The sequence below is a fragment of the Ictalurus punctatus genome, chromosome 9 (genome assembly GCF_001660625.3).
Source record: "Ictalurus punctatus breed USDA103 chromosome 9, Coco_2.0, whole genome shotgun sequence".
Taxonomy (NCBI): Eukaryota; Metazoa; Chordata; class Actinopteri; order Siluriformes; family Ictaluridae; genus Ictalurus; species Ictalurus punctatus.
In genome coordinates, this window is record NC_030424.2 from 4677824 (window position 1) to 4692405 (window position 14582).

Sequence of the window (14582 nt, forward strand, 5' to 3'; positions counted from 1 at the left end):
ACAGAAAACCATATGCTGGATGAAGAGGCACACCTTTTACCTGCTGTAGTGAAAACCAGCCTCATTTCACAGGTTTGATCCAGGGACTTTGAGACCAACCTCACCCCTGAAAAAGCATGGTACAGTGAGAAATGTTGATTGCATCTGCTAAATGTTGATTGCGTGTGCTATACTCATAGCAAGGCAACCTGTCCTAGGTAACTGCAAATTCCCACCTAACTTCTAACAAAATCTTGCAATCTGATTTTGACCTTTATTGGAAACATGCAGGCCGTTGTGTTGTGTGAGAAAATGAACCTCAGGCACATCAACCTCCCGTAGCCTGATCAGTTTTTTTTTTTTTTTTTTTTTTTGTGACAGAAAACCATATGCTGGATGAAGAGGCACACCTTTTGCCTGCTGTAGTGAAAACCAGCCTCATTTCACTTTGCACAGGTTTGATCAAGGGACGTTGAGACCAACCTCACCCCTGAAAAGGGGCTACTACAGCCAGATTCAGAGAGATAGCTTTACTAGTTTATTAGAGTTAGCGATCAGACGGGGCCAGGATGTTGGACGAGGTAAGAGAGAGCTAAAGCAAATCCTCCAGGTGTTGATTCTGGAATCTTCTGATTCATCCATTGCACCACTGGCCCACAGAAAGCTTGTGGAAATGAGAACCTAACTACTTATGCTGTCATTTCTACTAAGTCAAGCGTTCAGCTGGAGAAGCTAAACTAACTTCAACTTGGGCCATACACTAAAGCATCGTCACAGACCTGTTCCACTGCCAGAAAATCAGCTGCTGGACCACGAGCGGGAGGCACCGGCACACTGTCGGCCTGCCTCGTTTTGCTTTCCACATGGCAAACTTGGAAGCCAGCTATAGTAAGCCAGCGTGCTGACTTGAGTAGGATCATGACTCGCAGCATTCCAGAGATTATGAGTGGTCTGCCGGAAACTCAGCTGCCAGAGTGGGTTGCAAAGGCACACCTTTGGAGTGAGGTAAAAGGGAACTGAGCCAACCAGGAGTTGAACCTAGAATCTTCTGATCCGTATTCAGACGCGTTATCCATTGCGCCACTGGCCCATGGACCCATTGCTCGATCTACTTGTGCTTTTCCAGAGGAAAAGGGCTAGAGGTCACAAAGACATGCTCAACCTTAGGATTCAGGGGTGAGGTAGAAAACTCCATGCCGCGGCCCGGATTCGAACCAGGGTTGCTGCGACCACAACGCAGCGTACTAACCGCTATACGATCATGGCACTCCGCACTTCTGGAATGAGCGGGGTGCCACTTGGCCAGAAAATCAACTGCTAGATGCGGCGTGGGACATTCTGGCACTTCTTTGGCCTGGTACAGTGAGAAATGTTGATTGCGTGTGCTATACTCATAGCAAGGCAACCTGTACTAAGTAAATGCAAATTCCCACCTTACTTCTAACAACATCTTGCAATCTGATTTTGACCTTTATTGGAAACATGCAGGCCGTTGTGTTGTGTGAGAAAATGAACCTCAGGCACATCAACCTCCCGTAGCCTGATAAGTTATTTATTTATTTTTGACAGAAAACCATATGCTGGATGTAGTGAAAACCAGCCTCATTTCACTTTGCACAGGTTTGATCCAGGGACATTGAGACCAACCTCACCCCTGAAAAGGGGCTACTACAGCCAGATTCAGAGCGGCAGCTTTACTAGTCTATTAGAGTTAGCGATCAGACTGGGCCAGGATGTTGGACGGGGTAAGAGAGAGCTAAAGCAAATCCTCCAGGTGTTGATTCTGGAATCTTATGATTCATCCATTGCACCACTGGCCCACAGAAAGCTTGTGGAAATGAGAACCTAACTACTTATGCTGTCATTTCTACTAAGTCAAGCGTTCAGCTGGAGAAGCTAAACTAACTTCAACTTGGGCCATACACTAAAGCACCGTTCCCATACCGGGAGTCTAACCCGGGCCGCCTGGGTGAAAACCAAGAATCCTGACCGCTAGACCATATGGGACATCCGCGACTGCTCGGGAAAATGAGAAAATGCAGCGCTGTCAATCGCGTCCCAACCGGGGTTTCCGGGGCCACGTAGTACTAACCACTACGTTATGATCGTCACAGACCTTTTACACTGCCAGAAAATCAGCTGCTGGACCACGAGCGGGAGGCGCCGGCACACTTTCGGATTGCCTCGTTTTGCTTTCCACATGGCAAACTTGGAAGCCAGCTATAGTAAGCCAGCGTGCTGACTTGAGTAGGATCATGACTCGCAGCATTCCAGAGATTATGAGTGGTCTGCCGGAAACTCAGCTGCCAGAGTGGGTTGCAAAGGCACACCTTTGGAGTGAGGTAAAAGGGAACTGAGCCAACCAGGAGTTGAACCTTGAATCTTCTGATCCGTAGTCAGACGCGTTGTCCATTGCGCCACTTGCCCATGGAGCCATTGTTCGATCTACTTGTGCTTTTCCAGCGGAAAAGGGCTAGAGGTCACAAAGACATGCCCAACCTTAGGATTCAGGGGTGAGGTAGAAAACTCCATGCCGTGACCCGGATTCCAACCGGGGTTACTGCGACCACAACGCAGAGTACTAACCACTATACGATCATGGCACTCCGCACTTCTGGATAGAGGAGGGGTGCCACTCGGCCAGATAATCAACTGCTAGATGTGGCGTGGGACATTCTGGCACTTCTTTGGCCTGGTACAGTGAGAAATGTTGATTGCGTGTGCTATACTCATAGCAAGGCAACCTGTACTAGGTAAATGCAAATTCCCACCTAACTTCTAACAAAATCTTGCAATCTGATTTTGACCTTTATTGGAAACATGCAGCCCGTTGTGTTGTGTGAGAAAATGAACCTCAGGCACATCAACCTCCCGTAGCCTGATAAGTTATTTATTCATTTGTTTATTTTTGACTGAAATCCATATGCTGGATGTAGTGAAAACCAGCCTCATTTCACTTTGCACAGGTTTTATCCAGGGACGTTGAGACCAACCTCACCCCTGAAAAGCGTGGTACAGTGAGAAATGTTTATTGCGTGTGCTATACTCATAGCAAGGCAACCTGTACTAGGTAAATGCAAATTCCCACCTAACTTCTAACAAAATCTTGCAATCTGATTTTGACTTTTATTGGAAACATGCAGGCCGTTGTGTTGTGTGAGAAAATGAACCTCAGGCACATCAACCTCCCGTAGCCTGATCAGTTTTTTTTTTTTTTTTTTTTGTGACAGAAAACCATATGCTGGATGAAGAGGCACACCTTTTGCCTGCTGTAGTGAAAACCAGCTTCATTTCACTTTGCACAGGTTTGATCCAGGGACGTTGAGACCAACCTCATCCCTGAAAAGCGTAGTACAGTGAGAAATGTTGATTGCGTGTGCTATATTCATAGCAAGGCAACCTGTCCTAGGTAAATGCAAATTCCCACCTAACTTCTAACAAAATCTTGCAATCTGATTTTGACCTTTATTAGAAACATGCAGGCCGTTGTGTTGTGTGAGAAAATGAACCTCAGGCACATCAACCTCCCGTAGCCTGATAAGTTATTTATTTATTTTTGACAGAAAACCATATGCTGGATGTAGTGAAAACCAGCCTCATTTCACTTTGCACAGGTTTGATCCAGGAACATTGAGACCAACCTCACCCCTGAAAAGGGGCTACTACAGCCAGATTCAGAGCGGCAGCTTTACTAGTCTATTAGAGTTAGCGATCAGACGGGGCCAGGATGTTGGACGGGGTAAGAGAGAGCTAAAGCAAATCCTCCAGGTGTTGATTCTGGAATCTTATGATTCATCCATTGCACCACTGGCCCACAGAAAGCTTGTGGAAATGAGAACCTAACTACTTATGCTGTCATTTCTACTAAGTCAAGCGTTCAGCTGGAGAAGCTAAACTAAGTTCAACTTGGGCCATACACTAAAGCACCGTTCCCATACCGGGAGTGGAACCCGGGCGCCTGGGTGAAAACCAAGAATCCTGACCACTAGACCATATGGGACATCCGCGCCTGCTCAGGAAAATGAGAAAATGCAGCGCTGTCAATCGCGTCCCAACCGGGGTTTCCGGGGCCACGTAGTACTAACCACTACGTTATGATCGTCACAGACCTGTTATACTGCCAGAAAATCAGCTGCTGGACCACGAGCGGGAGGCACCGGCACACTGTCGGCCTGCCTCGTTTTGCTTTCCACATGGCAAACTTGGAAGCCAGCTATAGTAAGCCAGCGTGCTGACTTGAGTAGGATCATGACTCGCAGCATTCCAGAGATTATGAGTGGTCTGCTGGAAACTCAGCTGCCAGAGTGGGTTGCAAAGGCACACCTTTGGAGTGAGGTAAAAGGGAACTGAGCCAACCAGGAGTTGAACCTAGAATCTTCTGATCCGTATTCAGACACGTTATCCATTGCGCCACTGGCCCATGGACCCATTGTTCGATCTACTTGTGCTTTTCCAGAGGAAAAGGGCTAGAGGTCACAAAGACATGCTCAACCTTAGGATTCAGGGGTGAGGTAGAAAACTCCATGCCGCGGCCCGGATTCGAACCGGGGTTGCTGCGACCACAACGCAGAGTACTAACCACTATACGATCACGGCACTCCGCACTTCTGGAATGAGGAGGGGTGCCACTTGGCCAGAAAATCAACTGCTAGATGCGGCGTGGGACATTCTGGCACTTCTTTGGCCTGGTACAGTGAGAAATGTTGATTGCGTGTGCTATACTCATAGCAAGGCAACCTGTACTAAGTAAATGCAAATTCCCACCTTACTTCTAACAAAATCTTGCAATCTGATTTTGACCTTTATTGGAAACATGCAGGCCGTTGTGTTGTGTGAGAAAATGAACCTCAGGCACATCAACCTCCCGTAGCCTGATAAGTTATTTATTTATTTTTGACAGAAAACCATATGCTGGATGTAGTGAAAACCAGCCTCATTTCACTTTGCACAGGTTTTATCCAGGGACGTTGAGACCAACCTCACCTCTGAAAAGCATGGTACAGTGAGAAATGTTGATTGCGTATGCTTTATTCATAGCAAGGCAACTTGTACTAGGTAAATGCAAATTCCCACCTAACTTCTAACAAAATCTTGCAATCTGATTTTGACCTTTATTGGAAACATGCAGGCCGTTGTGTTGTGTGAGAAAATGAACCTCAGGCAGATCAACCTCCCGTAGCCTGATGAGTTTTTTTTTTTTTGTTTTTTTTGTGACAGAAAACCATATGCTGGATGAAGAGGCACACCTTTTACCTGCTGTAGTGAAAACCAGCCTCATTTCACAGGTTTGATCCAGGGACTTTGAGACCAACCTCACCCCTGAAAAGCGTGGTACAGTGAGAAATGTTGATTGCGTGGGCTAAATGTTGATTGCGTGTGCTATACTCATAGCAAGGCAACCTGTCCTAGGTAACTGCAAATTCCCACCTAACTTCTAACAAAATCTTGCAATCTGATTTTGACCTTTATTGGAAACATGCAGGCCGTTGTGTTGTGTGAGAAAATGAACCTCAGGCACATCAACCTCCCGTAGCCTGATCAGTTTTTTTTTTTTTTTTTTTTTTGTGACAGAAAACCATATGCTGGATGAAGAGGCACACCTTTTGCCTGCTGTAGTGAAAACCACCCTCATTTCACTTTGCACAGGTTTGGTCCAGGGACATTGAGACCAACCTCACCCCTGTAAAGCGTGGTACAGTGAGAAATGTTGATTGCGTGTGCTATACTCAAAGCAAGTGTTGGCTCAAATTTAGCCTATTACCCAAAAACATTTAAAACTCAACTTAGAAGCCAATACTCACATCTACCTCTGAGCCCAGTTGGAGATAGAAAAAATACACCAGCCGTGAGTGAGAAGAAGCAAGGGTCCAGCTTTATTGTTCCATTCCACCACACGAGATCCACACCGATGAGAATTCTCAGAAGTGATCCCAATACCCTGAGCTTAAGCTCCAGTATTTATACTGTATTTACACACTAGATAACCCATTTGTTTCCAGAAAAGGCCTATTTCACTTACACATAGAATCAGAACCCAGGCATTTCTAATAACCCAGAAAATAAAAACCCAGCGTTTTGAATTACATAGAGAATCAGAAACCAGGATTCTCATTTACCTAGGTGGTCAGAAACCAGGATTCTCAATTACCTAGGTGGTCAGAAACCAGGATTCTCAATTACCTAGGGAAATAAAATGACGTAGACAAGACGACTAAACAACCGGGAGGGACCTTGGTCTTATCGTTATCTCGGGGGGGGGGCAGTTTGACCCAGCCACCCTTATAACTGGCTCTCTTCATGGTTCTCTAAAAATTAAGGCTTTCCTTGCGAGACGAGAATCTTCACCATCTGAATCATGAGTAAGTCATATTTTTCTATTTTTCCTGTATTTCTCGTTTATAATTTATTTTCATATTTGCACTATATTTCTTATTTTATATATATTTATACTACTTGAAAAGCGGTTTACTGTACTTCCAACTTCTTAATATCATTGCAGTTCTACTGTCCTGCATATCCTACTATTCTGTTTTTTATAGAGTTTCTCTATTACTATAAGATATTATTAAAGTTATTCGTGTGTGTGTATGAGAAAGAGAGAGTGTGTGTGTGTATGTTGTGTCTACTTGCCCGCCCTTGACTGTACGAGCGTGTGTGTGTGTGTGTTTTAGCACTCCTCAGCTCGTACACTTCTTTCGACTATTTCGACTAATAACCCATAAAGATCTTTAAAGTGTTTTACCAATTTATCCACCTCTGACTAAAACCGCTTCTGTATGTCTAGGTGCCGGTGCCCGTCGTCAGTCCCCTCTCTCTCCGTTACTGGACCTGGATCTGGATCTGGACACTCATTACCAGCTTGTGCATCTCACGGCTGATATCATGATGCTACTTAACTATCTTCGCAGCACCCCCCCTAAGAATAGAGACCCGGGGTTCCCCCCTCTTCTTCGGTACAGAATCTGCCCCACGAACGTGCGTGTTGACGCCTCTACACAGTCAGAACCAGAACCCCCCTCTAGCTTCCAATCCGAGGATGATGTTGTCTTCTCTGATCCGGGCCCCGACCATTCGTCCCTCTTCTCACCCACCAGTCCGCCCGACTCTCAGTGGTCCGTTCACTTCACCCACCCTGATTTCCCCATGTCCCCAGGACGCACCCCATTTTCTTCCCCCTCTTACTCTCCTCCAGACTACGCACCCACCCGTCCTGTGAATTACCAATAAAATTACATATTTACTCATACTCAGTCTCCCTCGTGTTTATTTCATGTCATTTTTATCCACAACATTTCCCCCCTCTGAGGCTATGAAGCCTCATACAATACCTTAATTAAGCGGGTATCTGTGGAAAAACTGGTTCTGCCGCACCCCCTGGCCGTCCCACGCTAATTCCTGCGCCCGTCCCCGTAATCCAATGGGTCCCTTACAATAACCACTTCTACGCAACACTGATCCGAATAGAGCTGAGGAGGTTTTTTAGACCTGGTGGGAGACATGTGTAGATGTACCTAGCCATAACTCTTAACCCTTAACTTCTCCTTTTAACTATGTATATATATATATCTCATTTCGAATCTAACTACCTTGATTATACTTTGTTTGCCTACATCGATTATAAGTGTGATTAACTGAGTTCCCCTAATCATTCATTACTACTACTACTGCCGTACGTATGAGTGGCCACTACAATAACTAACTACTTGATTGGATCTACACGTCCCTATCTTTCTCAACTAGGCCTGTCAGCCCACAGTTTTGCATTTGTCGGGACCTGCAGATTTTTGCTTCCCCTCAAAAACCAAACCCCAGTCTTTTGCAGTCAGGGGTGGGTGAAAAAACCTCCTACGAGGAAAAATTCCCACCCTGCCAGCACTATGTGCTCGGCAGCACCATTATACTTTTCTCATGCCTGAGTGCGTCATATCACAAACATTTTATAACATTTTATAACAATACTTGACAGTCTGTTGTATGCAATATCTCTCTGTATGCTGGTTGTCTTCAGCTCAAGCACTTTACGTACTGTAGAGAGCCACCCTTTGGGGAGAGGTTAGGCTAGCACGTACACCCAGGGCATGGATCTGCACATCTTCTCATCCTGTCTGCCACTGACTGAGCAGACCCCCCGTTGAAGCTTCGTACCGGACCTTCACGTGTTCCCCACCATCTCGTCATTGGAGGATTGAGGCATTCTCATAGTCAGCATTCTCTCGCGGCTCCGGGTGAACACCTCCGGTGAACACCTCCTCCCCCCGTTGAGGCGGTGACGCCTCACACATAACACTGCACTCAGCTGTGTTCCTGTGAATATATAGCTCCATACATAATAGTTAGTGGTCTTATATATGTTTTTGATTCATCTGCAATTACTCCAGCGGCCGTCCATCATAAGGAACAGACACAGACATGGGTCGACCCGTAAGCATTTCATGCGGTGTTAGATACATATTGCTGTTAGTCTGCATGTGATAGGTCATTAGTGCAAGAGGTAGAGCATCTACCAAAATACGTTTAGTATCAGCACAAATTACATCAAACACAAATCAGGGTATGCCAGACCTATCCAAGGTCAAGGAAAAAATAAATAATTTTGAGCACACTTCAGGTGATCCTCCACCGTTGCCTGCAAGTACAGAGATCATTCCTCTACCTTCCCCCTCGCACACTAACTAAGATCATGGGCAGCTGTAATACATACAGCAAGAAGTGCAGTCAGAATTCAATTAAACTATCTGTTCGATAAGTGGCGTTCCAATTTTTTCATAGAACCTCATTGCATTCAAACAACTCCAAACAGACGACACAATCCATGGGCCTAAACGTCAGTATTTATATTATTTTTTATTTATTTTTTATTTTTTTTTAACAATTCTACCCTTAACCAGGTTGCATTCTTTAGTGATAGACTTCAATTCAGCCAATTGGGCAGAACAGGGTGTTCATAATGTTTGTGAAATTTCGGACCCAAAACTTTTAAGCTCAACGAAATACGAATTTCGGCTGGGCAATCGTGAGTGTTCTCAGTGACTGGCTCCACAGAATTAATTACACCATTACAACACCACAGTTGGTGAGTTAGGCACACTAACAGGTTTAAGAATTTTAGTTCGGGTGGTACATAGATTAACCCCATATCCCTATATCCTGTTCTTTCAAAATAGAAATGACCTGGTGTGATGAACGTAAGATCGATGTGTGAGAGAGCAATTTTCCCAATGATCCACACTAAGAGAGCCTCTCCAGCCTGGCAATCCTTGTGCCACCAAATCCAATGTTTTCAATACATAAACTTCAGCCCTGTAAGCGCCCCATTCTCCTGAGCCGGGACCCCCCCAAGCAGCACCCCCCCTTTCAGTCACACGTAAGACACAGTCTTTGTTGTAGTTTGCCAGCCATAGTTCAGGTGCAAAGCATAGGTCCATTCAATGTCAGGCTTGTCCAAAGAACACCCGGATCTCAGGATGTTGTCCTTTAGTGAGCAATCAGTGATCTACTGCAGACCATACTTGATAACGTCCAGGAACATTTGTTGTGCTTTTATGGGGCGGAGGATGACCCCAATCATGTCCTGACGGCCTTGGGAGCGTGCAAGGGAGTCTATGACCACAGAGGAGTACACCGCAGGGGAGCCCACAGCCCCCGAAGGAGACGCTTCCAGGTGTCCTACTAATCTAGGCATGTTAAGGGGAGTCACGGCCTTGAGCTCTCACATGCAGTCACTTGGAAAAAAGCGCTGATCAATAATAATATCATGTGGAATGGAATTACAGTTATAGGTTACAGTTGGGACATCTTATATATATATATATATATATATATATATATATATATATATATATATATATATATATCTATATATGTATTCTATATCCATCATACTATAAATAATGGTTACTGGGTGGGTTGGTTGTATCGCAAAACTTATCGCTTTTGTTATCACAGCTTGCTGTAATAATGCTAGACTAAGTGGGCATGTCCTTTCATCCTTTTTCTGAGGATCGAAGATATTGTTTACAGGACAATAGTACTGGAAACTGGAGACAGACAACTGGGAACACACAACTGCAAAACCCATCATTAAATGTTCAATTTATGCATCAGATCTCGGTCTTAAAACGGTGAATATTCATCGTGATTTACTATACCCTGATTTTAATAAAGCAGTAAGCTATTAAAAACAATTCGACACGAGGAGTTCAGTTTTTAACGTGTTAAGACTTCTAATGTTTACAGATCACTCAAGTTCGATATAAACACATCACAAGGCCCTGATTGTGTGGAGTCTGTATTTCTAAACTTAGCAGTTGATATTATTTTATCTCTTTTAACTTATCATTTTAATCCTTCATTGACAACGGGGTTATACCAGAAATTTGGAAATCAGCTTTCTTTTTTATTTATTTTATTTTATTAAATTAAATCAGGGACATCCAACTATATTAGATCATTACAGTCCAATCCTAAAGCCTCCTGTCCCTTGTAGACAGCTTTTTCAGTGAACCGTTCACATGTTATCAGTCTGCAAGAAGTCTAAGGTCATATAAACATATCAGCACAACTGTTGTTTTGAAAGTCTTAAAACAATGTCACGGTACCCTCTGCACTTCCTTGTCTGTTGATTTAGAAGAGGCTCTCAACACAGTGAATCAGGAAATATTGCTGCAGAGATTAAATAATGTTGGTCTATCAAATCATTTAAAAAAAAAATTACTAAAGTAATCTCCACTGCTCTAATCAATCGAATAACACCTCTCTTAAAGGGGTTTTCCACTCTCATGTATAGTTATCCCTGTAAAATAGTTCTAGTCCGTTTACTTTTAAAAGTACAAACCCAATTGACAAAGATACATTCTTATCCCTTCCTGTTTTTCATTTACCAGAAAGATATTGAGAAAGGAAACCAAAATTCCTTTAGTCTGGAAATTTGTGGTGCACACTACCCGAACATATTAACATTCCATCTGTGCTAACGAGTGATAATCCCAATAAGATAGAACTAAAATAGAGTAAATGAGGTTGAGATCTAGATATGCATTTACAGTCCTCTAGCCACTTTTATCCCACTAATTTTCATTCAAAACAACCTAGTGAATTTGGTTCTATGTGTACAGCACTAGTCTTTAGTCTAAATGGTATACATGCATGTACATGCATTTTGTTTCTTATTAACTTATAACTGTACCAAAATACTGTACTCAAAATATCACTCAGATCCTTCATACATGACATTTAAATGTTGCTCACTTTGGAGGAATGTGAATATGTATTTAACTTAGTCTAAAATAAAATTTATCATCTGTGAGCTTTGTTTCAATTTACCACCAAGTTGTTACCTTGGCTGAACGCACAATTGTAAGAAGCATAAGATTCGCCCTATAATTTTATCCATTTCATTTAAACTGTATTTGACCATATTAAGGTAGTGTTAAATCTACTCATATCACAAACCACATTTCCCATCCTTCACTGCGGTCCACAAACATGGCTGGCTGCCATGAACTGCAATTCCCAGATCACACACACCTGCATCTAGTTCTTAGCTCTCAGTTTTTATCAGTTCTCAGCTGCTGTATAACGTATTATCAATTCAATTCACTTCAGAGGTTGTGCAGTATATCCTCCCTTTCTCGAGTTTGTGACCACTGCTTTGTATTATTTAAATATTGTAACTCGTATATTTTGTATGACATATCCATAGCACACCGTATATGTATATATATATACACACACCCATATATTTGCATAACTACTCTATTCTATTCACCAGTCTACGGTTCAGGAAAAAACAAATCACTTCAAATTACACTGTTGTAAAGGGACCGTAATTAAACTACCTCCCAAACTCATATCAGCACAACATGTCGGCAAAAGGAACCATTATGCAAGGCTGTCTAATCCAGATACTCGTACTCCCTGCAAAACCCGAATTCCACATTAAGTAATCATCACCTTATTCTAATGTTACGGACTTAGATATCACATCTGTAACAGGCGTACAACACATTACAAATAATTTAAGATGTGCAGACTACTACTGCCATCTGATCTTACTAATTACTTATCATTGGACATATACACAGCATTTAAAGAGAAAACATGCAGAAATTATTCCGCATTATACAACATGAATACCACACGCCAGAAGAATTCGCACTTACACTGCTTAAGATATTGTATAGACACATACCCGTATAGGAATCACCTACACAAATTAGTTATGGTTACTCCAGCTCTTGTTAGCGAGTCAGTTCATGAAGGTAGACTGCTCTCTAAAACCAAATGTTTAGGCTCAACATTATCTCAACAGGGAGGATGTGACCTAGCCTGATACAGACCACATTGCGATCAGCCAGAGGCTGTTACCTCGGGTCGGTTTTACTTTTCAGGGTTTTTTATTAATATCACTCAAAACGAACAGGTTCACATGTTAATTTTATCATTAGTCAGGCAAAGATGTCTGTGCAGAGGAAACTAAGTGGCACAATGCACACCACATAAACTATTATTAAAGTTCTCTCCGGACTGATAACATCAAGACATGCTGATTGATTTTAATTTTTACAGGAATATATCCACGTATATATATATATATATATATATATATATATATATATACATTGAATCACTTTGACTTTAATGTAGAGCGTGAGATAACTAAAGGATTGGAAAAAGGGGAAAAAACAGAAATCTCTCGCACGCGCTCTCTCCCTCTCTCGCCCGCTCGGTGGTTTAGATAACCGTCCTCATTCAGTTTACAAACAGGGAATCATACCGACTTCCAATTACAGTTAAAGGCACGCAAGCTATTGACCTGTCACAATCTATATATAGGACTGTACGCAGTCTAGATCATGATCAGTAAATTATACAATGAAGGTGTGTTCTTCCGAACATCACCCTCTGGTCTGAACAGGAACTCTTAGCCCTGTGGTATAAGGCGCCCCCACCCCAGCTACTCTGCTGAACCAGTGTTCTCTCGACTCAATGGTAGGGGAGTGTGTAAAGATCCCTGCGGAGACTGGAGCTCAGGGGGCACGGGGGGAGGTGTGCTTAACTGTACCTCAAGGGCCTGCAGCATATCCAAATCAATAGTGCTCATAGGCATGGGGTCATCAAGGTTATCAGATTGCCAGAGAGTGGCGAGTGTTGATAACAATTCTGCCTCTGGTGGGGTTACTAGCGGGACGGCAGCTACGTCTCCCGCTTCAGCTCGGGGGGAGGTAACAGGGTCAATATCATCGTATGGAGAGGAGAGGAACGAAGAGCCTGTTGAGCTACCGGCATCCGACTGGGCCGGTCTATCTAGCCTTTCCACAGCCCGTCGTTTAGCCTGGGCTCGAGTGCCGTAGGCCGGACCCATAAGTGAGGTATCCGAGTCGCTGTCGGTTAACACCTCCGTCCCCATGGGCTGCCCTGTAGTGGCAGGGCCTGGGGTTGTTGGTCCTCGCCGTCCCGTATCTGCTCCGGCACGGACGCACTGGTTTAAGTGGTACCAATGATCTCTCTCTTCAACTCTCACAGCCGAGGCGGTTGCAGCGACCACAGTGAAGGGTCCTTCCCGACGTGCCCCGAGGGGGCTATTTCTCTGAAACATACGAATGTGTACTCTATCCCCGGGGGCCACTAAACGTACATCCTCCCGTACCCCGTCCCCACCATGGATTGCTTCTCTAACCTGTGAATATAACTGTCGGTGGATTTGAGTTTAGGTGTGAGTCATCGCATATTTTTGCCAATTTATTAGTTAGGGTGCGGTACCCTGGGTCCATCGTGCTTTGGGACTCAGGAAGATATACACATCCTAGCTTATGATCAACCTTCAAGGCCGATGCAACATACTTAAGGACGTTATTTACGAAGTGGATGCCATTGTCTGAACTCAAAAAATCAGGGATCCCGAATCGAGGTATGACCTCACAACATAAAAATTTAGCGGCGGACTCCACATCTTCCTCAGAAGTAGCAGTCGCCTCCACCCACTGGCTAAAGCGGTCCACTATGACCAGAAGGAAGCGTTTCCCATCTACCTGGAACTCCGCTCCCATGTCTATATGATTCATCATAAGATGCCGAAACGGTCCCGTCGGCGGGGGAATATGTCCTAAGGGGGTGGTGAGGTTCTTTCGCACGTTGTGGTTGATGCACACAGCACATGCGTTCACCATTTGGTCCACCTGTGAGGCCAGCTGAGGGGACCACCATTCCTGACGGATTTTCCGGATCATTTCAGTCTTATTGACATGATCCACGCCATGGGTGTCTTTGATCAAGCGTGGGAGGCGGCTGACTGGGGCTATACACAACCCTTCTACACTGCGCCATATTCCCGCACCGTCTTTTTGAGCCCCCCGTTTTAACCAGGACAAAATTTCACTTACTCCTGCATCGTTTTGTATTTCTTTCACGCGGGCTCCATTGTGTCCCTGTGGATGCTGCAGCCGCCTACTTTCCCCGTCCTGAGTTGGAAACCTCACCCGTGTGGGCCTTGTGGCAGTCATTTCTCAATAATGGCCCCGACAATATACTTTTCTCCCACCTTCAGTTTTCCTGTTCCCGGATCACACAATCTTTTTCCCTTTTTTTTTTTTTGTTTTGTTTTT

At 44.1% G+C, this 14582-nt stretch overlaps 2 non-coding genes across 2 annotated transcripts; both read right to left on the bottom strand.

Moving 5' to 3' along the window:
• Nucleotides 1-1914: 1914 nt before the first annotated feature.
• Nucleotides 1915-1986, bottom strand: trnae-uuc (transfer RNA glutamic acid (anticodon UUC)). Its single transcript has one exon. It is a non-coding gene; the product is annotated as a tRNA-Glu (tRNA).
• Nucleotides 1987-3908: 1922 nt separating this feature from the next.
• trnae-uuc (transfer RNA glutamic acid (anticodon UUC)) lies at nt 3909-3979 on the bottom strand. The gene has a single exon. It is a non-coding gene; the product is annotated as a tRNA-Glu (tRNA).
• Nucleotides 3980-14582: the final 10603 nt, after the last annotated feature.